The following is a 25,867-nucleotide window of genomic DNA, read 5'->3' as shown; positions in this document are numbered from 1 at the left end:
AGAGCGCAATAGCACTTTCTCTTCCAATTTGGGCTACAACTTAACTTTATGTTGGCAGAAGGACACTCAGTAACGCTTTGTAAAATGCCTTCTAATATCCATAACCGCTTCTGGTTAGTCACTGACAGCCGCGGTTAGCCGAGGCCCCTTCTCTCGCTCCCAAACACGAGGAAATCTCATTTCCTCCAAGAGCGTAAATGAACTCGATCCTAACACTATTTCTCTACCCAGGCCTGCCTGGTGCCCGCAGAAATGGACACACAACACATATGCCGTCCTAAGATGACACAACATCCCCACTGCTGCAAAGGACGGAACATAAACACCCGTGCGCCAGAGGCCCCCCCACCCCGGCACACAAAACACGCGAACTTCGGGCGGAAAAGCAAGGCGCAGGCGCACTGGCACACTGTTACCCGATTTGCCCACTGCCCCCTCCAGGTCTCCGCAATTTCACTTCCCTCCTTTGCACATCTACTTCCGGGGTATTGTAAGCTCAGCCCCTCCTCAGCTCTTACCCTCCTCTGCCCGAGGAGGGGGGGAGTCGAGGGGGTGGGGAAGAGTTCGTTGTTTGTTTACACGATGTGAGCGGAAAAGAGACCAATAAAGTTTATTCTGGAAACAAAAGGAAAAAAAACAGGGTGACAGAGAAAGGAGACGGGGGCGGGGGCGTGTGGCGGGGGCTAGAGAGGAGAGGGAGCTAGAAGGAGAAAGCGGCAGTTCCGGTGCCGCCGCTGCGGCCGCTGAGGTCTAGGGCTGCTGCTGCCGCGGCCGCTGGGGCTGGGGCCGCCGGCGAGGCAGGGCTCGGGCCCGGCCGGGCAGCTCCGGAGCGGCGGGGGAGAGGGGCCGGGAGGCGGGGGCCGAGCCGCCCGCTCTCCTCTCCCTCGGCGCCGCCGCCGCCGCCGCCGCCGCCCGCGGGGCTGGGACCCGATGCGGTTAGAGCCGCGGAGCCTGGAGGAGCCCCGAGCGTGAGTACAGCGCGGAATGGCTGGGAGCGGGCGCGGCTGGGATGGGAACGGGGTGGGTGTGGGGGCCTCTCCGGCGCGCCCGTCGTATTGGGCGGGGGCTACCCACGGGTCGTCTCTCAGCGTCGGCCCGCGGCGGAGTTCGCCAGCGATCGCCGCTCCCTCTTCCCCGCCTGCCGCTGGCCTCACCCAGATGCAGAGGCGAGGGCTCGCGGCTTACTCTCCTTTCCACCCTGGCCGCCGCCTCGCTCCTCGTTTCCTTCCTTTCTCATTTTTGGGGATGGGCGGCTGGAATCTGAGGAAGCGCACCCAAGGGCCGCCGCCCCGGTCGCGGTAGCTCGGTCCCCCGCACCCTTGCACGCCCACCCGGCCCGCGGGTGGCCGGGCTGCCGCGAGCAGCGCGGCGTGAGGGATCTTGGCGCAGCCGCGAGCTGCTCCAGAGGGGCTGCTGTCATGCCCCAGGACTCCGGCCCCGCCAGCCGGGCGACCCTGTGTTTGCCTCACGCTGAGTTTAAATCGCCCGGCTGGGGCTGGGAAGGAAAACCGCTCCCCCCACCCCGCAGTTCCCCTCCCACCCTTCCTCCCGAGGTTGTTTTTTTCCCCCCTTTTAACCAAGACAATCAAACGTATTGGATCTTTCATTCATAGACCTGAGACACTGTCTCGTGATTTGTGTCTTTACTAAGTCTATTATGCGATGTCTGCTTCATAGCTCCTAAGTGGTTCAGAAAGGTAGGGTACGCCCAGGATTGGGCTATGTAAACACCAGACGTTCCGCCAGTGTTTTGACCGCGGCTTGAGGGGTTTATTTTAGGATGCTAAAGGAATAGTGGTGATGGTGGCTTGTTCCCAGAATTGGGGATCGAAAACTGTTTTCTTAGATGTCAATAACGGGGGAACTGTTTACATAGTTATATGAACGATAAGGGGAGCGCGACAAGAGAGGGCTTTGTAGAAAACAGCCTGCATATTCTTTAATGAATTAGAGTTGTGATTTCGTTTTTGAGAAGCTTCCTCATTCCAGCGACTTTGTGCACATGCGGGACATGGGTTTGTGAGATGATGTTTTGAATCCAGTTTGTGAGGCCTGGGAGAACCCCCAGAAAACTTGGGTAGATGAACTCCTGGTAACTCAAGTCGGGTGATTTCAATGGCCAACATTTGAACCACTGCGGGCAATATTGGTTGCATGTTTTCCTGCTTAGAAAATAGATTCTTCGGGTATTACAAATTTGCTTGTGTGCTGGATTGTGTGATGTTAAGACCTGGAAATACTTAAGTTAACCATGTTGCTAATTTAACTTGGATAGATCAGAACACTTTACGTCTTTATTAAGGAGCCCTCAGAGCAACTGCAAGTGTAAGAATTTGTTAATATGTCTGTGTTTTCAAGTTTTAAGATTTTTTAACTGAAGTATTGAATTCTGGTTGATAGCGTAGATCTCTAGCTAAACATCACATGGTATGGAAAATTTTAATTATCAGATTAACTGTTCTGCAGTGTCATCAACCAAAATTATCTGAAGAGGGCCCAGCAGGGGGTGTGTGTGTGTGTTGGTGTTTGTTTCGTTTTTTAAGTTTTCTCATCCTGTGTTTTGGGATAAAATTAAAATTTCATCCATAACTTTTTTCACAAGTTTCTTGTGCAGTTTTCATCATTGTAAAATGGAGTGGTTTTCTATTAAAATCACAAAATAGGTGATTATGATGTGATAGCACATCATAATAGTAATAGCTCCATGGGGGAAATAGCAAGACTGTAAATTAATATTAAGTTAATATTCTATCAACTATGAGTATAAAGTTTGAAAGGCATTTCTGTCAGTTTTACTTGAAAAATTCAAAATAAACCACACATGTAAATGCAGAATTGCTTTAATATATATAAAGTTTTTAAATTTTAAGTAAATTAGATATAACATGAAAGAGATATCACTGCATACAATACTGTACTTGAACTGAAAGATTACTTCATGAAAGTGTATATTCTCATGGGCTGGATATGTATAAAAGGGAGGCTAAAAGAACAAGTGACTGCCTGGCTCTGTGTATGGAACAGTCCTTCTGGAGGCAGAGCTTCCTTCCTGTGAGGATAAGATCCTCTCCATCCCAAAGAAGTATTCCTTTAAAAAAAAAAAAAAAACACTAAATTTATAAATAAAATACTTGTATAATAAGGTAGATCATAATAATGTTTTTCCTAAGACAGTTTACTTTATGTGTAGCTTTCATGATTAGAGCCCTTTAGTGAACAAAGGAGTTTTAAACATTTGTTGTTACCATTAAAGGGCATTTGCTCTGTTGATCTGTTTATTTGAAAAGAGCTAACTTAATCCCATTTGATATCTTTAGCAACTAGAATAGCATTAAAAGGATCAGTTCCCTATTTTATTTTTTTAATATCTTGAATTCCAAGGTAGGCATTATTCTTTAAATGAATGAAATGTATTCCTTAAGCATCATACAAGATTTCATCCTTGGTGAAAATATTTATGATCTTTAAAATTGTGCAATTTTGGCAGCATAAATCTTGGAATATTCTAGTTTCTATTTTATTAGCCCATTTATTAAGCTTTTTCTTAAGTGTTGTCTTGAATTACAGCAGTCCTGTAGGCAGGCAGTATCACTATCTTTGAGAAGTGACATTTTAATCTAAGGTCATACAGGTGTCAGGTGACAGATTCATTGACAAAACCAATGTTTTCTGACTGCTTTCACTATATCAGACTATCTCTAACTTGCTTCTTCCTGCTTTCTGATAGACAAACTAAGGCCCAGAAAAGTTAATTACTTAAGACCACCTTTTTCATGATTTCCAGTAATAAGCATATTTTTTAATTCCTTATATAGCTTTAAAAGTGGTTTTCAATCTTGGCTATACGTTAGAATCTTCTAGTTAGCTTTTTTAAACTACCAGTGCCAGGGCCTCATTCCCAGAGATTCTGATTTAATTGGTTTGAAATGGAGCCTAGACATCTGTGGTTTGTTTGTTTGTTTTAAAGTTCCCCAGGTAATTCTAATATACAAAATTGTAAAGCCCTTGTTTCCAAGGACCTGTATGATTTGGTCCTTGCTTGTCTTTCTAGGTTAATTTCTCCTCCCACAGCTTGGTTGACCTTTCCCTGCTTTCATGTGCAAATACTCTTCCTGAAATATTCGAGCACTCCATACCTCTGCCTTAACTAGCTGATTCCTACTCATCTTTCATACCTCCTCCTCCTAAAAGTCTAGTCTGGGTTAGGTATCCCTGCCTCCTGTTCCCATAGCATCTTGTATTCCTACTGTCATAGCATTGACTCACTGCATTATAATTGACTGTTTATTTGTATCCTCCACCAGGATATAAATTCTATGTGAAGGATAGGGAATTTTTCTATTTTATATACAGTTGTATTCTTATTGCCAAGCACAGTAGCCAGCAGATAATAGGCACTTATTAACTGAATAAATATATTGGCAACAGATTTTTTACAACATGTAATAATTTATGAACACCAATTAAGTTTTTACTTCTGCTAAATACATTTAATATCTTTGGTCACTAAAAGTGTCTATCCCTGAACTTGCCACACATATAATTTCGTTTAGAGACAGTTGAGACGTTATAAATTATACATGAATTATATCAAGTGTGACTCAACCCCAAACACATACAAACAAAAATAAGGATCATTATTATGCACAGAACTGCCCAGGAAATCAGGAGACTTGAATTCAAATCCATTTCACTACAAGCATTATGTCCTTGGGCAAGTCTCAGTCTTTTGGGGCTTCTGTTTCCTCATCTGTAACACAGAGAGATTGTACTGGGTGCTCTACATGGTACTCAGTGATCTGGCCTTAAAGTCTTATGAGTACCAAAAAACTAAAAATAATTGGTTTTGGAATCTGAAGCTCCTTGGTTTAATACCTGGCTCTTAGAGTTACTGTCAGGATTACTTTAGACAGATTTCCTAATCTGCGTAATAGGAGTAATTACTATTCAGTAGAGTTGTTGTTGAATTAAATGAGATAATATACATCTAAAAGAGTTTTTGTCCTGTGTTAGGTACTTAATAAATTTTCATTTCCTTTCCCCTTAGGAGGTGTTAGATCTCATGAGTGGACTTAGATAACAGAAAGACATAGTTTATGTATTAAATCCTGTTTTCCACTTTGCTGAGTGCTAGCATTACAGATGTGACTAGGGACCAAAACAACTGTGGCTTTTAGTTTCATTTTCTCAGAACCCCATTAGACTGTCAAATACCCACGTGTTAGCTTGGGAAATAATTGTGCTTAGAAATTTCAATCATGACAGGATATCAAATGCTAAACTATCAATACATCTATAATTTGAAGGAGGAGAGAGTCTGGTGACCTTATACCACCTACAAAGATAAGTGAAATCAGACTTGACTGCTCCAAAAGAAGGGGACAAATTAAAACTAAGGGTGATCTATAAAAAGAAGACCCAGCAATTTTGGTGAAGTCTCTGTTCACCAAAGCTTAAAACTCAGGAATCATTATTTGGTAATTTCTAGGAGATATAGGAAATACACCTCTGGTCAGGGCCAATTCCAGAAGATAAGATTGTTCTTGATGTCACAGTAGCAATTTCAAATATCAACAGACTGAAATTGTTTATTTGGGAGCCATGTTTTTTATATAGTTATCTTAGGATTTATTTGGTAATAGAGAGCAACCTTACAGTGTACTAATATCTCTTTGCTAAAGTTTTTTGATACCGATCGTATTTTTATATAAATCGAATTGGCATGCCTGAGTTTTCCCTTAAGTTTATGTTTAAAGTGAATTTTATTACCATTTTGGAGAAAAATTCTATAATAAAACTGAAAACTGTGGGGAGAAGAAACTGAAGTGTTAGGGCATAAAGAAATTTGAAGCAACACATAGTGAATGAAGTCTGAGCATTCAACTTGAAGGCTTGAGATTTCCATCATTCAAAAAAGGTTATTAGACCTTAGATATACCAGTAATGTTGTATAGCTATATATCTTATTCACATTTAACCCTTTTTCTATGAACTGATTGACTGATCCTGGTTAAGGAATTTTTAGGTGTTTCTTCTCCCTGTCCCCAAATACATAGTTTGGGGAGTTTAAAGTTAAAATGTTCCACTAAAGAATTTGTAATAAATGTGGTACCTTAGAGCTTTTTCAAGTTTAATATTTATTAAGGTGAAGCTGTTCTTAGGGTGGATTATAGAGCTCTGATCTAGAGGACTAATGGACTGAATTCCAGCCACAAACTGCTGCTTTATATATGTGTATGGGGGAGAGGAGGCAGATTATATCAAGTTTTTGCCTCTTTTTCTGCATTGAGATGATAGGAACTCTAATATGTTGCTTGCTAAGTAACTCATGTAATTAATGAGATAATTTAAATGATCCCTAAAATTACATAAAATTATTAAGGAAGAATGTATACATACTAATCATTATTTTAAGTTTACATCTAATACAAGAATAACACCTTTCATATTTAGCCCAACAATTAAATACTCATTTTTTCTGTAGTATTCTAGTAGTTACCTTGATAATTTATCTAAATTGCTAGATTAAGTTTTAGTAACCTTTAGCATATAATTGCAGTTGTTACAAAGGAGTCTTTGTATCAAAGCCAGCATTGCCATTTGAAATAAAGGTGGGATTTAAAAATGTAGTAAGAATTTTTACAGACCATACCTATCTGGTACACATCATATTTTAAATATTTGTGTAAAAAAAGTCAAGTGTTTTGATTTGAAAAAAGCTGTACCAGGATAGAATCATCCTACTCTGATCTTAATTCTCTTGCCAAACTGAATACTAACTCAGGAGTTAGTAAGACTCAATGGAGAGGTGCATCATACAAACTTCCCATAGAGAGGGGCACCCGGGTGGCTCAGCCAGTTAAGCGCCCAACTTCAGCTCAGGTCATGATCTCAGTTTGTGAGTTCAGGCCCCGAGTCAGGCTTTGTACTGATTGCTTAGAGCCTGGAGCCTGTTTCAGGTTCTGTGTCTCCCTCTCTACCCCTGGCCTGCTCACACTTTGTCTCTCTCTCTCTCAAAAATAAACAAACATTAAAAAAAAAAAACCAGCACTATAGAAATTTGAAACAATATGATAAAGATATTTTTAAGCATAAATTTTTTGACAGGATGTTCATTCCTATTATCTTCGGCACTTAGCATAGTGCCTGGATATAACTAGCCACTAAGCATTGATATTTTCACAGTAGAATCATAATTGAGAATCAAAATAATTTTCTTTTATCAGTTTGTAACTACATACTTCAAACTATCTAAAACTAGGTAAATTGCTCTGTGCCAGTCTTAGTTGATCATTTATTGAGTATAGGTTTGAAGTATATCAGAAATACTTTTCTGTAAGTTGCTAAGTAGTTGCAGATTTCTATTGCTATTTAGAGATAATTTTAACAAAGATTGATAGGTTAAGGAGAGGCTGTGTGTTATGGTGAAAAGAACATTGGATCAAGAATCTAAAATCTAGACTCTGTATTGAACTGTTAACTGGCTGGTTTTAGAGCTTGACCTTTCAACAATTGTTTCTTTTACCCACAAGACATCTAATGTTCTTTGCTATTCCAAAATTCTGGGATATTGCTAGTATTTTAAAGTCTATTTCTGATTTCAGGGAAGAGTAAGTAAGCCACTCCCTCGAGGGAGGATAGTCCATGTCTGTTGTATTTTCAGAAGCTAAAATCTTTTTGTCTGCTTGCTTATAAATTTGCACATATTTGAAGGCTCTTGTGTGAAATTCTGTGGCATAGACAAGCTGCCATCAGAAAAAGAATGGACTGGAAAGATTTTTTTTCTTTCTGAAACCATCAGGGATTTTGTAGAATCAGACTTACTGTAGGAGTGGCCATTTTGGTTACTGGCATTGAGAGCAGTTAAATGACTGATAGGCATTGAGAGTAGGTCATCTATTGCACACCAGGTGACAGAGTTATGAAGGCCAGCAAACCTGTCACAGCACCCTTAATACCACTGATCACCATCCCTACTTGTTAAAGACTTCTAGGAAGGTATGTTCCACAATTTCCTTTGATGACCTGTCCCACTAAATGTTCTTCAGAAAATGTGTTCTAATCTTAGGACTATAAATCAAGAGGCATAGTAAGCCTTTTTTCTAGATATATCCTTTTTGTGCAAATATAAGGAAAGATGACAAAAATAATTGTCCTTGATTGGAAAGCATTGGTATCTATGCCACTGATTTGTTTCTATAAACGTTCAAATTACTCACCTTCAGGGTTTGAATATTTTGTAGCCAACAAACTGTTCAAATTATGAGATGTTATTTGGAGTATGTACTCATTTTTCAACAAGCTAAGCACATTTCTGTACCTTATTTTTCTTTGAGAGACTGTACTTTTTCAAGTACTTTTTTGATGGACTTATTACAGGTCTAGACCTGAAAGTACTATTGTTGCATTTTGAAACAATTGACTGCCTTTAGCTTAAAAAGTGAGTGAAGTGTGTGTGTGTGTTTTCCTTAGGAGTCTGAGGAGGTTAACTTCTTGGCAAGTGCAAAAACCTTGAAGTTTTTCGCCAGCTAAGCTATTCTGTGAATAATATAGGTCTGTAGGGTACGTCATCAAATATAGAGCACTATATTTGATGGGAAAAATTGTGGGGGAAAAGATTGAAACTAGAACTACTAAAGTCCAATCTGAAATCAAACCACACATGACAGGAAAGAAAGGAAAAACTGTGTGATACTGTCATTTTTTTATTTATAAATATTAATAGTAACATCATTAAAAAAATTTTTTTTAATGTTTATTTTTGAGAGAGAGAGAGACAGAGCGTGAGCAGGGGAGGGGCAAAGAGAGAGGGAGACACAGAATCCGAAGCAGGCTCCAGGCTCTGAGCTCTCAGCACAGAACCTGACACAGGGTCCAAACCTGTGAACCGTGAGATCATGACCTGAGCCAAAGTTGGACGCTTAACCAACTGAGCCACCCAGGCACCCAATAGTAACATCACTTTAAAGTTATTTTCTATATGAAGATTTCCTTAAAATCTAATGGCTATTATTAGTTGCATTTGAGACCCCGAAAGGCAGCTTCTTAAAGTATTTATGAAAGATACTTGTATTCTTTTTTTTTTTATGTTTGTTTATGTTTGAGAGAGAGAGAGAGAGGGAAACACAAAATGCGAGTGGGGGAGGGGCAGAGAGAGAAGGAGGCACCAAATCCAAAGCAGGCACCAGGCTCTGAGCTGTCAGCACAGAGCCCGACACAGGGCTCGAACTCATGGACCAGGAGATCAGGACCTGAGCCGAAGTCCGATGCTCAACTAACTGGCCCACCGAGGCACCCCTGTATTCTTTTTCTCTAACTATATAGCAGTTGTAAAAGTTGAACAGGACTTTTCCAAAGCAGCTTCTGTACTTGTCTTGATAATTATAATGGTAGCAACACTCAAAGCAGTCTGGAATATTAGTAATTTTATAGTGTGGAGATTGGTTGTTCATTTTCTGTTCACTAGAAACGACCAACTTTCAAGTTTCTTAATGATATTATGGGACTCCAGATTTCCTCAAATTCAGTTTCACTAATTCTGTACAATAAAAGGTAGTAATTTTTACAGCCATGTAATAATGTTCATGGACACTATTATTGTATAGTTAAATGTATCTACTAATGTACGATGACTAAAACAGTTAAATGTATCATGCTGTGGTCTTTTTGTTGAGTATAAATATTAAGCATGTAAATTAGTACATTTCTCCTGCAAATAATTTTTTTCCCCAATCAAAATGAAGGTAAGTAATTTGACAGTAGGAATATTTGAAGGCAGGACAGTCTTCGAATATTCACAAAATACAGTTACTGTACGTAGGCTTCTTTAGTTTTCTTTTCTTTCTCCAAAATATACGTCATAATGGTTAAGAGCATGTGCTCTGGAGCCAGACTATGGAGATTAGTAGTTTTTTTTAGCTTAAAGCAAGTTATTTACCCTGTCTGGGTTAAATATTCTCTGGGTTATTAACACATATTTCCGTGTTTGTAAAAGAGGGATGATAACAATACCTACATCATAACATTGTAGTGAGGATTAAATGACTAATACAGTTAAGTTTTTTGACAGTGCCTAGTTGGTAGTAAACACTCGACAAATATTTGTAAACTCCTTGAGAGCACAAACTGTGTCCTATTCATCAGTTTATTTGGGGGCGTTAACATTATGTAGTGAATTGAATTTTGTCCATTCTGAGGATTTACTAATGGATCCAGTCTCTAGAGAGTGAACAGTAAGGCTGCCTTCTAACAAGTTTCTTGATTACTAAGCAGTAATGTTCTTTTTGTTCTATTACAACTTAAAATTTCATTCTAACTCTAGGAATCTGAATTGTGTTTCACACCTACTCCTAAGAGAAGTTAGCACATGGAGATTTAGCTTGATGGGAATGAGGTATTGATGGACAGAAGATACTAAGAAATGGATGTACATATTTCACATCTAGTCTGATGTTCCCATGGATTGATTTTTCCCTGTCAATTCCTGGAATCTCAAAATCCCTGACAGATATCTTTAATAGCATTCAATAGCCATTGAAGTAGCACTTGTTTCATGCTACCCGTCATTTCCTTTCCTTGTCCTCCCTCATGCACTAAAGTCTGTAGTTGTGTCCTATTGTCATATAGTCCCTATGTTACAAGACTTTTATAGAATTCTCATGTCATGTTGGAAGCTGCTTATATTTCACTTACCCATGATACTTGTTATGAAGTCTTTATTAAATACAGTATTTACTCTTTTTAGATATCATTTTGTTTGTTACCTGGTTTGTACTCATTGGACATTGTATAAACCTTACAAGTCATGTGTGTGAAAATAAGGAAAACAACCATGTGTTTTGATTTTAACATGAGTTCAGTCTCTAATTCTTTGCCTTTAATTACTAAGTTACCTACCTGGCATCATTGATACAAGTTTTTGTGGCATCATTGTATTGGCATTTTACATAAATGAGAATATTAGTTCATATTTAAGTTTTTGGTAAAGATACGTGTTTATGTTTTCTCACCTCTTAACTTTTAGCAATTTAGACTGCTCTTGATGGTCACACACCATAACTTATTCTTCTCAAGTTGATGATCCTATTGTCTGTATTTCTCATTCACCAGGTTGATAGTAAACAATAAAGTCCATGTACTTTTTAAAACTACATGAATTGTTATAATTAATTTATATGGAGATTGCTTTACAAAGGATCTATAATTTTGGCACAGTTATTCAAAGTTTTTCATTGTTACTTTTAAAGAATTACTAAGCATACTTTCAGACATTTTTTATATGTGTAAAACTATATATAGAATTTCGTCTCTTCTAGGGGGTGGTATGCATAATGAAAAAAAACAAACCAAAAACAAAACAAAACATGACCGTGGACTGCCCTAGTACTAACCAAGCGTTCATTGCCATACTGTGTCATTGTGATTAACCTAGGAATTAAAGTTAAGAATTAACTACTTATTTTGCTGAAGGAAACTCAGCCATGTTACACAGAATTTATTTTATGAAAACTCTGAGTAGGTTTCTGTTAACACTTTCACCTAGGGAAATGGGAAAAAGTAAAAGACAGGACATATATAAATAAGGTAACATATCTCCATGTTACTCTCACCTCCTTATGAAATATTTATTCCCTTTGTACAAACACCCACTTTTTGAATGATCTGTGTGGAGAGGTGGAACTTCCCCTAGAGTCTTAGAAGAGAAGAGTGTACCCTGAGCTGCCATGTGCCCATCTTTCTAGCTGTCCAGAAGATGAGGGCTGAAAAGAGATGCTCTCTCTCACATTGGGGGAGAATAAAGGGTTGATGCACTGAAATGGGACATTTGCTTATAATTCTAGATCAGAACCAGAATATCTAACCTGCCTTTCAACCACATGACACTGAACAAGCCACTTAGGTTTTGTGAGCCTGAAAAGTTGTCACTAGATGGCTAGTGACTGAAAGAGATGTTTCCAGGGTGCTGTATTCCAGAAATGAGCCTGTGCAAACTTTATGAATGTAGAACTCAAATAGCTATGAATAAAATAGAAATAAAAATAATTAAGTATGTTAAGTCTTTTATGATTATCAAATATCTAAGAATGCAAAGATGGGTAAATATGAAATTTTATAATATGTAGGTCAATAGATCTGATAAGGAAAGTAAACATATCGGTAAACATGGAAAAGAAAATAATAATTTCCTTTTGTCCCTTTAAAAGCCAGAAATAAAGAGAAGTTTCCTTAACAAACATATCAAACTAAAAGCTAAAGTAAAAATTGTTAGTGAAATACTAGAGAAGCAATGAGTGTTTAAAACTCAGAAACCTGTTATCACTACATTATTATATAATATTCCTCTGGATGTTCTGACCAATATAATAAGAAATGAATTAGAATGAAAAGTAGTAAATACTGGAAAAAAAAAAAAAAAGCTCTACAATCCCATTTTTGGGTGGTATGATTGCATTCCTGGGAAAACCAAGAGTCACCTGAGAAGTTATTAGAACTTATTAATAGGAAGGTAGAGTAACTAGATTTAAGAAAATACTTTAAACTCAGTAGTTCTCCTTTATAATAGCAGTAATTGTTTAGAAAATATGGTAGAAAAAGTCGCCTATAGCAAGGACAGAAAATATAAAATTATGTTAATAAGAAATGTGTGAGCCCCTGTGGAGAAACCTGAAAATTACTGGGATACGCGCAGGGCGGGGGGTTGGGGGTTGCAGGGAGAAAAACATCATGTGCCTGAATGGGAAGTCCCAACTATTAACAAATATCTGTTTTTCTCAAGTTAACTTAGAGGTTGAGGTTTAGCATAATTCTGATTTTTTTTAATGTGTTTGAGAAATTAACAAGATAATTCTTAGTTTTGTCCAAGAAACTAGAGGTAAAAATGAGATAACTTAGGTCAAAAACCAAGAACAGTGCCAGAGAGCTAATAACCCTGTAGCCCTATCAGATATCAAAGCACGCTGTAAAACTATAATAAATAAAAGAGTAGGGTACTGGCATAGCACTGATAGTAAAGTTGGTGAAAGTGAATTGAGATCCCAGAAATATATATTCTAAATATAATAAAAGAATCATCAGAAATCAGCAGAAAAAGGAAGACATTCAGTGCATGTTTTTGAGAGTGGTAAATAGTATTCAAAATAAATTTGAATCTTTATGTCATCTTATATACCAAAATAAATTCAAGGTAAATTGAAGAGTTAGATGAAAAAGAGTAAATATCCTTATGCTAGTTTCATTCAAGAAAGATATTTTATGTGGGGGCACCTGGGTGATTCCGTTAGTTAAGCGTCTGACTTCATCTGGGGTCATGATCTCCCAGTCATGAGCCCAGTGTCAAACTCTCTGCTGTCAGCACAAGAGCCTGCTTCAGATCCTCTGTCTCCTCTCCCTCCCTCTCCACCCCTCTTCCTACTCTCCCCCTCACCTCAAAAATACATAAAACATTTTTTAAAAATTAAAAAAAAAATTTATGTGAATGGGGAAATACCTTCCAAACTTTAAAGAACTGGAAGGACTCATGAAGGGAAAATTTATTACATTGACTCAGAACATTGCCATTTATTTTGTCCTTTTCTCCCACCTCCCTCCCCCCAATACAAATGAATAAATTAAAGATGTGCAAACTGGGATTAGAAATTTGCAAATATGTAGCAGACAGAGGTTTATCTCTATTTGTTTATGTGGATCAGATCATTTTATTGGGGCTCCAGGGAAGGGTTGAACGGCTGGGAGACCAATAAGATCCAACATCCTTGGCCTGGCCAGGATCTCTCCAACTTCACAGTTGCAGAAAGCCAAATGTTTACCTTTAATTTTAAGGTGTTCCTACAAATGCTTTCAAAAGCACCAAGTTCAATGTACATGAATGAGCAAAGAACTTGAGAAAACAGGTTCATTTACTAAAGTGAAAATAAAAGCAAATGGGAAGATGTTTCTCCTTGACAGATGATCAAAGAAGTGAAACTTTTAAGTTGCAGTGATATATTTTTACTTTTTGAGTTACCAGGAAATTTTTCTAATGGTTTTGTTGCTGGTGAATATGCCATGAAATGTGCTTGTTCGTATATTTCTTTTGGCAGTCTAAATTGATTGAACACTTTTGGAAAAAAACAAGTCAGCAATTTTTGTGCCTTTAAAATTAACATACCTTTTGATCCCATAATTTCATTTTTGCAGCATTATATATAATAATGGAAATTTTTTAATTTTATTTTTTATTTTTAAAATTTATATCCAAATTAGTATATAGTGAAGCAATGATTTCAGGAGTAGATTCCTTAATACCCTTACCCATTTAGCCCTACCCCCCTCCCACAACCCCCCCCCAACCCTCTGTTTGTTCTCCATGAGTCTCTTCTGTTTTGTCCCCCTCCCTGTTTTTATATTATTTTTGTTTCCCTTCCCTTATGTTCATCTGTTTTGTCTCTAAAGTCCTCATATGAGTGTAGTCCTATGATTTTTGTCTTTCTCTGATTGACTGATTTCATTTAGCATAATACCCTTTAGTTCCATCCATGTTGTTGCAAATGACAAGATTTCATTCTTTTTGATTGCTGAGTAATACTCCATTGTATATATATGCAACATCTTCTTTATCCATTCATCCATCAATGGACATTTAGACTCTTTCCATACTTTGGCTGTTGTTGATAGTGCTGCTATAAACATGGGGGTGCATGTGTCCCTTCGAAACAGCACACCTGTATCCTGTGGATAAATGCCTAGTAGTGCAATTGCTGGGTCGTAGGGTAGTTCTGTTTTTAGTTTTTTGAGGAAGCTCCATACTGTTTTCCAGAGTGGCTGCACCAGTCTGCATTGCCACCAACAATGCAAAAGAGATCGTTTCTCTCCGCATCCTCACCAACATCTGTTGTTGCCTGAGTTGTTAATGTTAGCCATTCTGACAGGTGTAAGGTGGTATCTCATTGTGGTTTTGATTTGTATTTCCCTGATGATGAGTGATGTTGAGCATTTTTTCATGTGTCGGTTGGCCATCTGGATGTCGTCTTTGGAGAAGTGTCTATTGATGTCTTTTGCCCATTTCTTCACTGGATTATTTGTTTTTTGGGCGTTGAGTTTGAGAAGTTCTTTAAAGATTCTGGATACTAACGCTTTATCTGATATGTCGTATACAAGTATCTTCTCTCATTCTGTTGGTTGCCTTTTAGTTTTGCTGGTTGTTTGCTGTGCAGAAGCTTTTTATTTTGATGAGGTCCCAGTAGTTCATTTTTGCTTTTGTTTCCCTTGCCTCCAGAGACGTGTTGAGTAAGAAGTTGCTGCGGCCAAGATCAAAGAGGTTTTTGCCTGCTTTCTCCTCGAGGATTTTGATGGCTTCCTGTCTTACATTGAGGTCATTCATCCATTTTGAGTTTATTTTTGTGTCTGGTGTAAGAAAGTGATCCAGGTTCATTCTTCTGCATGTCGCTGTCCAGTTTTCCCAGCACCACTTGCTGAAGAGACTGTCTTTATTCCATTGGATATTCTTTCCCTCTTTGTCAAAGATTAGTTGGCCATACGTTTGTGGGTCCATTTCTGGGTTCTCTGTTCTGTTCCATTGATCTGAGTGTCTGTTCTTGTGCCAGTACCATACTGTCTTGATGATTACAGCTTTGTGGTATAGCTTGAAGTCTGGGATTGTGATGCCTCCTGCTTTGGTTTTCTTTTTCAAGATTGCTTTGGCTATTCGGGGTCTTTTCTGGTTCCATACAAATTTTAGGATGATTTGTTCTAGCTCTGTGAAGAATGCTGGTGTTACTTTGATAGGGATTGCATGGAATATGTAGATTGCTTTGGGTAGTATCGACATTTTAACAACATTTGTTCTTCCTATCCAGGAGCATGGAATCTTTTTCCATTTTTTTGTGTCTTCTTCAATTTGTTTCATAAGCTTTCTGTGGTTTTCAGTGTATAGATTTTTCACCTCTTTGGTTAGATTTATTCCTAGGTATTTTATGGTTTTTTATATAATAATGGAAATTTTAAAACAGCTTAAGTATTCAGTAAGTAAAAATATATTCAGTTATATCTTCCATAGAAATAGGTGGTCATAGATCACTATTGTGTATGAGAAATTTACAATAATTTGAGGAAATGTTTTTGAAGTGAAAAAAACAAGATAAAAATCATTATACTGTATGAGCACAACTATATAAACCAAAAAAATAAACTAAAAAATATTCATAGAAAAAAAAACTCGTGAGTACATAAAAAATGGTAATAATGGTTGTCTCAGATGCATTTTTCACTGTTTTGTTTCCTCATTCATCTGTACACCATTGCATTTTAAGTAGGTACAAGGCAGAGTCCCAGATCTTAACAGACATTTCAGTCGGTTTTTAAGTGAATGAATTTCTATAATAAGCATGAATTACTTTTACATTGAAAGAAATATGAATATAATCCACATCTAAGTTAAGAAAAGGAGAAGTGTGGGAAGTGCTCTAGAAAGGAACCTGATTAGTATCTTACACTCAGATTTCCAGTTTTCAAAATGTTTTCACAATTATATTTTATATGATCCTTTTCTGTTAATGACATCATTACTTGCTAAGCTAAGAATTTCTGTTAACCTTGACTTTATCAAACTCTCTGGCCCACCAAAATTCAATTAACCATCAAATCTTGGGTATTTCTTTCTTAGAAATGGCTTTTGATTTCATTGTCATTTTTTCTCATAGTCCCTGCCTTATTTTAGTTCTTTCCTGTATCACTAAAGTACCCCAACTAGTCTCTCCACTTTCACTTTCCACACTGCTGCCAGAATTATCAGACATGTAAATAACTAGCAGAATTTCATGAATGTGCTATAATAAATAGATTCTGTGGAAGAGAACAGGGGAGAGATTGACACTGCTTCCACACAGTTGCCAAAATATCACTCATCCTAAAATACAAAATTGATCTGCTTAAAGCTTAGTAGTTCCTTGTGGCCTACATTACTGCTTCTCAAGCTTTGGGTGTATAAGAATCACCAGGGGAACTTGTTACAATGTAAATTATCCCCCCTCCCAAAATGTAAATTACCCAGACTCCAGAAAATCTGATTCAGTGCATCTCTGGTCCTGGAACATGCATTTTTAACAAGACTTCCTATTCTTGGTCCTATACATGTGATCCCAGGACAGAATTTTGAGGAACAGTGACCTTGGAATAAAGTGCAATCTCATTAATTTACTATCAGTCTCAATTCCGCACCAGCCCACTTTTCTGTATATAGTTTCTGTACTTTCCCACTAAACACCTTGCAGTCTAGCCATTGTGAGCTGCCTCAGCTCACCTAGGCCTTTCTGGACTCCTGTGCTCATCAAGCTCATCCTGTTTCTGCTGCTCAGAGCCCGTTTCGCTATGGCTGCTCCTACCCAATAACCTGTTGACCTGGCACACTACCTTGAGCTTCTATGTAAACTATGTAAAGTATTCCTGGACTCAGCTCTCCTAGACAGAGTCCGTCTCTCCCTCCTCTGTTTCCTATAGCCTCTTTATTACAGCACGCACACACTGTACTAAGTTTTGCTTACTTATTTACATATCTGTCTTCCTCAATAGATGATAAGCCTTCTGAAGTCAGGGATGTCATTTTATTTATCTTTTACTTCTAGCATAAGCCTGACCCATAATAATTGCTAAAATACATGTATGTCGTGTAATTAACAATCTAGTAAAGATGGGGGAGGAGTGATTAGTTCCACTTTTCAGTGAGAAAAATGAGGTCTTAAGTATTTGCTTAGTTACCCATCTTGGGAGTTTATAGACTTAAGATTTACACCCCCAAGATAACCTGGCTTCTCTTCTGGTTCTGGTCCTTACAGGAAAGGTAGACTGTCATAGTAAAATTACACACAAACACATCCCTTTTTAAAAAAAATTTTTTAATGTTTTTATTTATTTTTGAGACAGAGAGAGACGGAGCATGAGCAGGGGAGGGGGAGAGAGAAAGGGAGACACAGAATCCGAAGCAGGCTCCAGGCTCTGAGCTGTCAGCACAGAGCCCGACGCGGGGCTCGAACTCACAGACCGTGAGATCATGACCTGAGCCGAAGTCGGACACTCAACCGACTGAGCCACCCAGGCGCCCCAAACACATCCCTTTTTTAAGCATCCCCCTCCACTCACCTATCAGTGATCATGTTTGGGGCAGAAGATGTTGCAATAGGGGCTCCTGGGTGATCATTCAGTTAAGCGTCTGACTTTGGCTCAGGTCATGATCTCCTGGTTCCTGAGTTTGAGCCGTGTGTTGGGCTCTGTGTTGACAGGTCAGAGCCTGGGGTCTCCTTTGGGTTCCGAGTCTGCCTCACTCTGTACCCCTTCCCCACTCATGCTCTGTCTCTCTCACCCTTTCTCTTTCTCTCTCCCTCTCAAAAATAAACAAAAAAGGATGTTTCAATAAACGTTTTTATCATACTCTTTATAAAATAAAACCTATCCCTCCAGATTAAGAACTGGTTACTGGATATTAAGCTCTTTGTCCCTGTTTCACATCCAACCCTGTATGCTCTACTTCATGATGCTTATTTGTATCCCTTGCAGAAACCATATTATAGTACCTGATGGGGTTTCCACAAATGCTGGTTTAATTAAATTCAGCTGACATTTATGTAGGTAACATTTTCTGCAACAACTAAGACAAAAAGTTATCTATAAAAAAAATTTTAAAAAAAGTTATCTATATAAGTATTCAAGTAGGTTTCTGTCATATTTTTTTAAGTTTATTTATTTATTTTGAGAGAGAGAGAGGGAGGGAAGGAGGGAGGGGTTGGGGGCGGGGAGAGAGAGAGAGAGAGAAAGAGAGAATCCTAAGCAGGCTCTGCACTGTCAGCCCAGAGCCTGATGCAGGATTCGAACCCACAAACCACGAGATCATGACCTGAGCCGAAATTGAAAGATTAACTGAGCCACCCAGACACCTCTCCATCATATTTTTTAAAGCTCCATTTTCATAGTTTAAATGTGTTTAGCCTTGCTGTAGACTTCAGCCTTAAGGTGTTGATGGAAATCAACCACCAGCTGCAAGGTTCAGATCCAGTGTGCCATAGAATACACATAGCTATGGCTTCAACCAAATGTTAGCAATGAAATATTTAGTAGCAACTGTTCTTTTAAAAGAAACATTTTAGATAATTAGAGTCATCTTGTAATATCCTTATACCCAGCTGTCAGCTTTTTACTTTTTCTGCCAATATTTCTGGAACTGAAATCAAGAAAATGGAAATTAGGGTACCATACTTTGACATACACTAAACACTTGAAAAACTGTTATACCTTATAAAGATTTCCAAATAGAGTTCCTCAGTTTCTCAAGGATGTTTATAAAAGGCAAATACCTATAGTAACCCTCCCCAATATTAAGTTGAAATATATATGCATTGGTAAATAATAGGAGCATTAGAGAATTTGAAAAACTGCCTCTATAAATAGACACTGGTCTTGAAGATTATTAAAGTAAATTTGAGCATTTTAATTTCATTTTGAAATTTTGTTGTTTCTTAATTTTGTTACCATGTTTAATCAGCATCTCACTATCCTCCGATTCTCCGTTTCTTTAGCTTTTGCTATCTTTCTACTTTTAATATACTCAAATCTCCATTTTCTTTTTAAATTTACTTACTTATTTTGAGAGAGAGAAGAGCAGGGTAGGGACAGAAAGAGAAAGAGAGGAAATCCCAAGCAGGCTCCATGCTGTCAGCGCAGAGCCCAGTGTGGGGCTCGAACCCACAAACCGTGAGATCATGACCTGAGCCAAAATCAAGAGTTGGAAGTTTAACTGACTGAGCCACCCAGATGCCCCTGTCAAATGTCTATTTTGTATCATGTCAACTTTAAGTAATAGCCCTGATTCCCCACTTTGTTAGACAATGATAATATTATTCTATTTTTCCTTTGAAGTCTTTTCCTACCCTTTCACCACATGTTATACAAATTTTACATTGTCAAGTAATGGTAACATTTACATTCTATTCTACAACCATACTTAACCCTGCTTATGTATTGTCTATAGGTAGATTTTAATAGTTGAAACTAATGTTAGTTATATTAAAATGATTATGTAAAAATGTTTCATTCCACAACTAAGAATCCTAGGATTAGATTTCTTTATGTGTTCAACGTCATGAGCCACACAAAGAATATTTTTAGCATTCCAGTCACATGGTTCCTCTTTTCATACACTGTATAAGTTTCTCAAAATTGTGCTGTTTTGCCTCATATTTTGAGCATAATTTTATTATATATTTTGAGTTTTTCCCCAAAGTTTCCAATTGCCTTTTTTTCTATTGTAAAAATAGTCATGTACATTCTTTATATACATGTTTTTAATACCACTAATAACTCCTCAATTTCCTCATCTGTTGCTTAGAGCCAGTTGTATTCTTTTTCCTGAATATTTTTTACTTGGGCCATACAGATTTCATCTTCTAGCTTGGGTTTATTTCTTCCTACAATTGATAAAACTTTATCCTAGGATTGCTTTTTCTTATTATTTATGTTGTTTGGCCACTGGGCCAGTTCCACCATTTCTAGTATAGGATATCTTCTTCTTTCTTGACTTCCATCTGTGGTTGGCTAGAATAATAAATCAGGTCCCTCAGAATTGATTCATGGAAGGAAAACCCATGGAAATACCTTTATTTTTTTTCTTTACACATGATAATTTGCTGAGCATAGAATTCCTGGTCAGTTGTTTTCCAACAGATTTTAATTACTGCAGAGTTTTTCACTTGTTATTTTTTTAATTCCAGTGCAGTTAACATCCAGTGTTTCACCTATATAATATTCACCACGGTTATTAATGAAAAGAATGTTTGTTGCCAGTCAGATAATTGTCCCTTTACATACTACCTATTACCTATTTTCCCCCCTGTGGAAGCTTTTAGGCTCTTATCTTTGTCTTTTATCATATAGTATGCAGGATTTTTTTTTTTCCATTTATTCTGCTCAGTTGTCTCTTTTAATCTAAACATGTAGGTCTCTCCAGCTCATATGTTTTTTTATTTCTTTAATTTTCTTTCTCCATTTTTCTCTTATTTCTTCTGGAATAACAAGTATTTGGTTGTTGGACCTCTTTGATTCATCTTACATCTGTTTACCCCTTATTTTCAATACATTTCTTTTGCTCTGTGTTTTAGCAGTTTTTTTTTTAATTTTGAAAATCCAGTAGGTGAGATAGATCATTTAATCTGCATTTTATTATGAATAAAGATGAGTAATTATCTGATATTTTTGGCAACTTGCATTTCTTTCTCTGTGAACTCTCAGTTCATATTCTTCTATCCATTTTTTATTGGGTGGTTCCTATATATACAGTAGGGATTTCTCCCATTGTTAATTATATGAGTAGCAAATAATTTTTACTAGTTCATCTTTTATCTTTGCCTATGGTATTTTTCGACTACATACAGGAATTTTTGTTTCTGTGTAATTGGATTTATCAATCTTTTTATGGCATCTTGATTTCACTTAGGAAAGACTTATATGTAGAAGGGTCATCTCATGTGTTCTTACTGTATTTTTATGGTTTTTTTTTACATTGTGATTGTTATTCTAAGTAGAATTTATCTGAATGTAAGTTGGGAACCCTCTCTTTTTTTCAAGTGTCCAACCAGTTATTACAAATGGTCTTTTCTCTATTGATTTGAAATGACATCCTTATTTATAATACATTCTGTGTCTATTTTAAATTTTCTGTTCTATTGCTATGAACATCTTAACCATGTAATTATTGTGATTTTATTATATATTTTAATATTTGGTAGGACTAGCCCCTTTTCTCTCCTTTCTTTTTTCCCTCCTCTAATTTCTCCTGAGTTTTCTGCTTTTCTTTTTTTTTTTAACATTAGAATCAGCATAATAAGTTCTGCACACACAAATCATACTAGTATTAATTGGGATCATGTTAAATGTATAGATTATTTAAGGGAGAACTGACATCATTATGAATTTGAGTCTTCCTATCTAAGAACATGATAACGTTTCTCCATTCCTTCAAGTCTTTTGTTTTACTCAGAAACATTTTAAAGTTTTCTTTATCTTAAAGCAGTAAAAATTAAACTTTTCCCCCCTCCAAGTGGCTATCAGTATCATCTAGTAAATAATCTATCCTATTACCTCACTTAGAAATTCTGGGTTTGTTTTTTTTTTTTCCCATACAAAATTGCAGCAACTACTTGTGTTCATTGCTGTACTGAGTTCTGTTCTCTGGATCTGCATCAGCCAATACTATATATACTATTTTTATAACTGAAGCTTTAATGCCTACTAGGCTAGTGTCCCCTCATTATCCTTCTTTTAAACACTCAGTATAATAAAAGCTATTATGAAACTTCTTAGACTGTTTTAAAGGCTCTCTTTCACACACACACACACACACACACACACACACTCACACAGAAAACTACACCCTCACTTCAGGTGTTAATTATCTTATGTAAAGTATTAGCTAATGGATTGAATAGTTTGTGAAAACATACACCTGCACACTGCACAAATGGCATTTATTCTAGAAATACAATGGGTCATATTTTTTTTTAATTTTTTTTAATGTTTATTTATTTTTGAGACAGAGAGAGACAGAGCATGAACGAGGGAGGGTCAGAGAGAGAGGGAGTCACAGAATCTGAAGCAGGCTCCAGGCTCTGAGCTGTCAGCACAGAGCACAATGCGGGGCTCGAACTCATGGACTGTGAGATCATGACCTGAGCCGAAGTCAGCCACTTAACCGACTGAGCCACCCAGGTGCCCTACAATGGGTCATATTAACACTAGGAAATCTGTAACGCGCATGTACACATACATTTTCTTAATCACTCACACATAAACACATAACCTTAGTAAAAGATGACTTGACATACTAAATAGTAAATGTCCCAAACCAGAAGCTTTAGTCAGGCTTAATAATGAAAGATTCACACTCCATTCATGTTATGAATAACATAAGGAACAATCAATAACTTCTCTTATTTGTGTTGGTGTGCAACACTGATACAGTTAGACAAGGGAAAGAAAATGAGTATAACAAAGGAGGAGACAAATTATTATTTGAAAATTTTGCTTTTCATTTTGTATATCCATTTCTGTATCCTAACTTCCCATTCATATCCTGCCCTCCAAGTGTAGCCAATGTTAATAGCATGTGATTAATTCTAGGGCAAGGGGAAATAGAAGAGGATAAAGGAATATAATCTGTATTTTTTCATTTTATTCGTGTAGAATTATAATCAGCATTTTCTTTTTAAAAGTATATTCTGAGTCTATCATTATATTCCCTTTTTAAATTTGTATTTAATTTTCATAATTAAAATAATTGCATCTTCCAGTAATCACAGAATGATGAGGTTGGGTGATTCTCCTCCATAGGAAACAGGCACAAGAATGCTGGAGTAACCATAATAATACCAGTGAAGATATATTTTAAAATAAAGAGTAATACTAGAGACAGAGAGATACATTTCATAAATGTAAGGGAATGAATACAACAGGAAAATATAAAAATTCTAAGTGTATATCAGTGTAACAGAGGCACAAAATACATGGAAGCAAAAAACCAACAAAACTGAAAGGAGAAATGGTTCAACATTTAGTGTTGGAGATTTTAGTACACTTCTGTCAACAATGGGTAGGATAAGTAGGCAGAAAAACAGGATAAATAAGACTTGAGTAAGGCAAGTTGACCTAATTGACATCTACAATAAATTATACCCAATGCATTCAAAGTGGATTTGAAACATTCATCAGAATGAGCCATCTACTGACCCACACACATAAAATGTATTAGTAAATATAAGAAAATTGAAATTATGCATTGTGTTCTGCAACCACAAGGAATTAAATTTAAAAATCAATACAAAAAAATCAGTACAGAAAGAAATAAGGAAAATCCCCAAATATGTAGAAATTAAATAATGCATTTCTAAGTAACCCATGGGTGAAAGAAGAATTCACAGGGGAAATTAGGAAATATTTTTACCGAATGAAAATAGAAATACAACAACATATGAAAATAATCAGTATATAGCTAAAGCAGTGCTAACAAAGAAATTTGTAGCTTTAAAGACCTACTAGAAAAGAAAGGTCTAAAATCAGTGATCTAAGCTGCTGCTTTAAGAAGCCAGCAAAGAAAGAGTGAATTAAACCCAAAATAAGTAAAAGAAAGGAAATAATAAAGCTCATAGCACAAATCAAGGAAATAGAAAATAGAAAATCAATGAAAAGCTGGTTCTTTAAAAAGTTCAATAAAATTAACAAACCTTTAACTAGAATGATCAAGAAAAAAGGAGATGCAAATAAACAATATTATCTATTTTATAGATACTTAAAAATATAATAAAGGAACATTATGAACAACTTTACACTAACCAATTTGACGACTTAGATGAGGTGGAAAAATTCCTTGCAAAATTCAAATGACCAAAATGGACTCAAGAAGAAATAGAAAATGTAAATAGACTTACATAAAGAAATTCAATTAGTAATTTAAAACCTTCCAACAACAAAAAAAAATCCAGACCCTGAAGGCATAGCTGGTAATTCTGACAAACATGAAAGAATTAAAAATACCAGTCCTACAGAAATTTTCAAAAAATACAGGACTAAAAAATGTCACAACTCACTTTATGAGGCCAACATTACCCACTTACCACAACCAAATGAAGACATTGTGAGAAAAGAAAAATAGTAGCCAATATTCCTCATGAACATAAGACACAAAACCCCTTAACAAAATATTAGCATGTTAAATCTAGCAGTATATAAAAAAAATAATACATCATAGCCATGTGGGATTTATCCTAGTAATGCAAGGCTGGTTTAGCTTCCAAAAAATCAATTCAATGTAATATACCATGCTACCAAGATAAAGTTGAAAAAAATATATTTGCATCCCAGTAGATACAGATGACAAAATTCAGTACAGACTTACAATAAAACCTCTCAGCAGAGTAGGAATTGAAGGCACCCTCCTTAACCTGATAAAGGATGTTTATGAAAAAACCATTAACATACTTCATGGTGAATGATTTTATGCATTTCCACTTTAAGATCAAGACCAAGTCAAGGATGTTTGCTGTCACCACTTTTATTCAGTATTACACTGGAGGTCATGCATGGCTGGTGCATTAAGGCAAGAAAAAGAAATGAAAGGACATACAGAATAGAAAGAATGAAGTAAAATTATTCACAGGTGGCATGTATATAGAAAGTTCTAAGAAATCTGCAAAAAAGGATGAGTATGTGAATTTACAAGGCTGTAGAAGATTGTTAATAAACAAGAACTAATTGTATTTCTACATACTAGCAATGAATGATCCAACAATGAAATTAAAAACAAAAAACCACGGTAATATTGTGTAATTACTTAGAAATGAATTCAACAAAAGATATGCAAAACCTTTACACTGAAAATTACAAAGTATTGCCGACAGAAATTAAAGAAGACCTAAATTAATTGAGAGATACACCATGTTTTTGAATTGGAAGAGTAAATATTGTTAGGGTGGCAGTTCTCATAAAACTGAGCTATAGAGTGAATGCAATCCCAATCAAAATCTTGTCAGTCTTTTTCATAGGAATTGGCAAAATGATTCTAAAATTTATATGGAAATGCAAAGGCATAAAGTAGCAGCCAAAAAAAAATTTAAGCACAGTCATCTAAGGACTTAAAATACCTGATTTTTAGAATTGCTATGAAGCTACAGTAGTCAGAATGGTTCAGTATTAGCATAAGGATAGACATATAGATGAATGGAGGAAATTTGGAATCTAGAAATTGAACCATACTTAATAGGATAATTGATTTTTTACAAAAGTACTAATATAATTCAAGGGGGAAAGAATAATCTTTTCAAAAAATGGTTCTAGAATAACTAGATGTCCATTTGGA

At 36.7% G+C, this 25,867-nt stretch overlaps 1 protein-coding gene across 2 annotated transcripts in view; it reads left to right on the top strand.

Moving 5' to 3' along the window:
- Positions 1–502: 502 nt before the first annotated feature.
- The window catches only part of PIK3CA (phosphatidylinositol-4,5-bisphosphate 3-kinase catalytic subunit alpha), an 85,483-nt gene continuing 60,118 nt past the window's right edge, over positions 503–25,867 (top strand). For both annotated transcript variants that reach the window (XM_042956942.1, XM_042956943.1), the window contains exon 1: positions 503–968. The gene's annotated coding sequence lies outside the window, so the exon portion shown is untranslated. The remainder of the gene's footprint in view (positions 969–25,867) is intronic.

This window comes from Panthera tigris, chromosome C2, assembly GCF_018350195.1.
Source record: "Panthera tigris isolate Pti1 chromosome C2, P.tigris_Pti1_mat1.1, whole genome shotgun sequence".
NCBI classification, from domain to species: Eukaryota; Metazoa; Chordata; class Mammalia; order Carnivora; family Felidae; genus Panthera; species Panthera tigris.
Note: the sequence above shows the minus strand (reverse complement) of the source record. Positions and strands in the feature narration are given on the sequence as shown.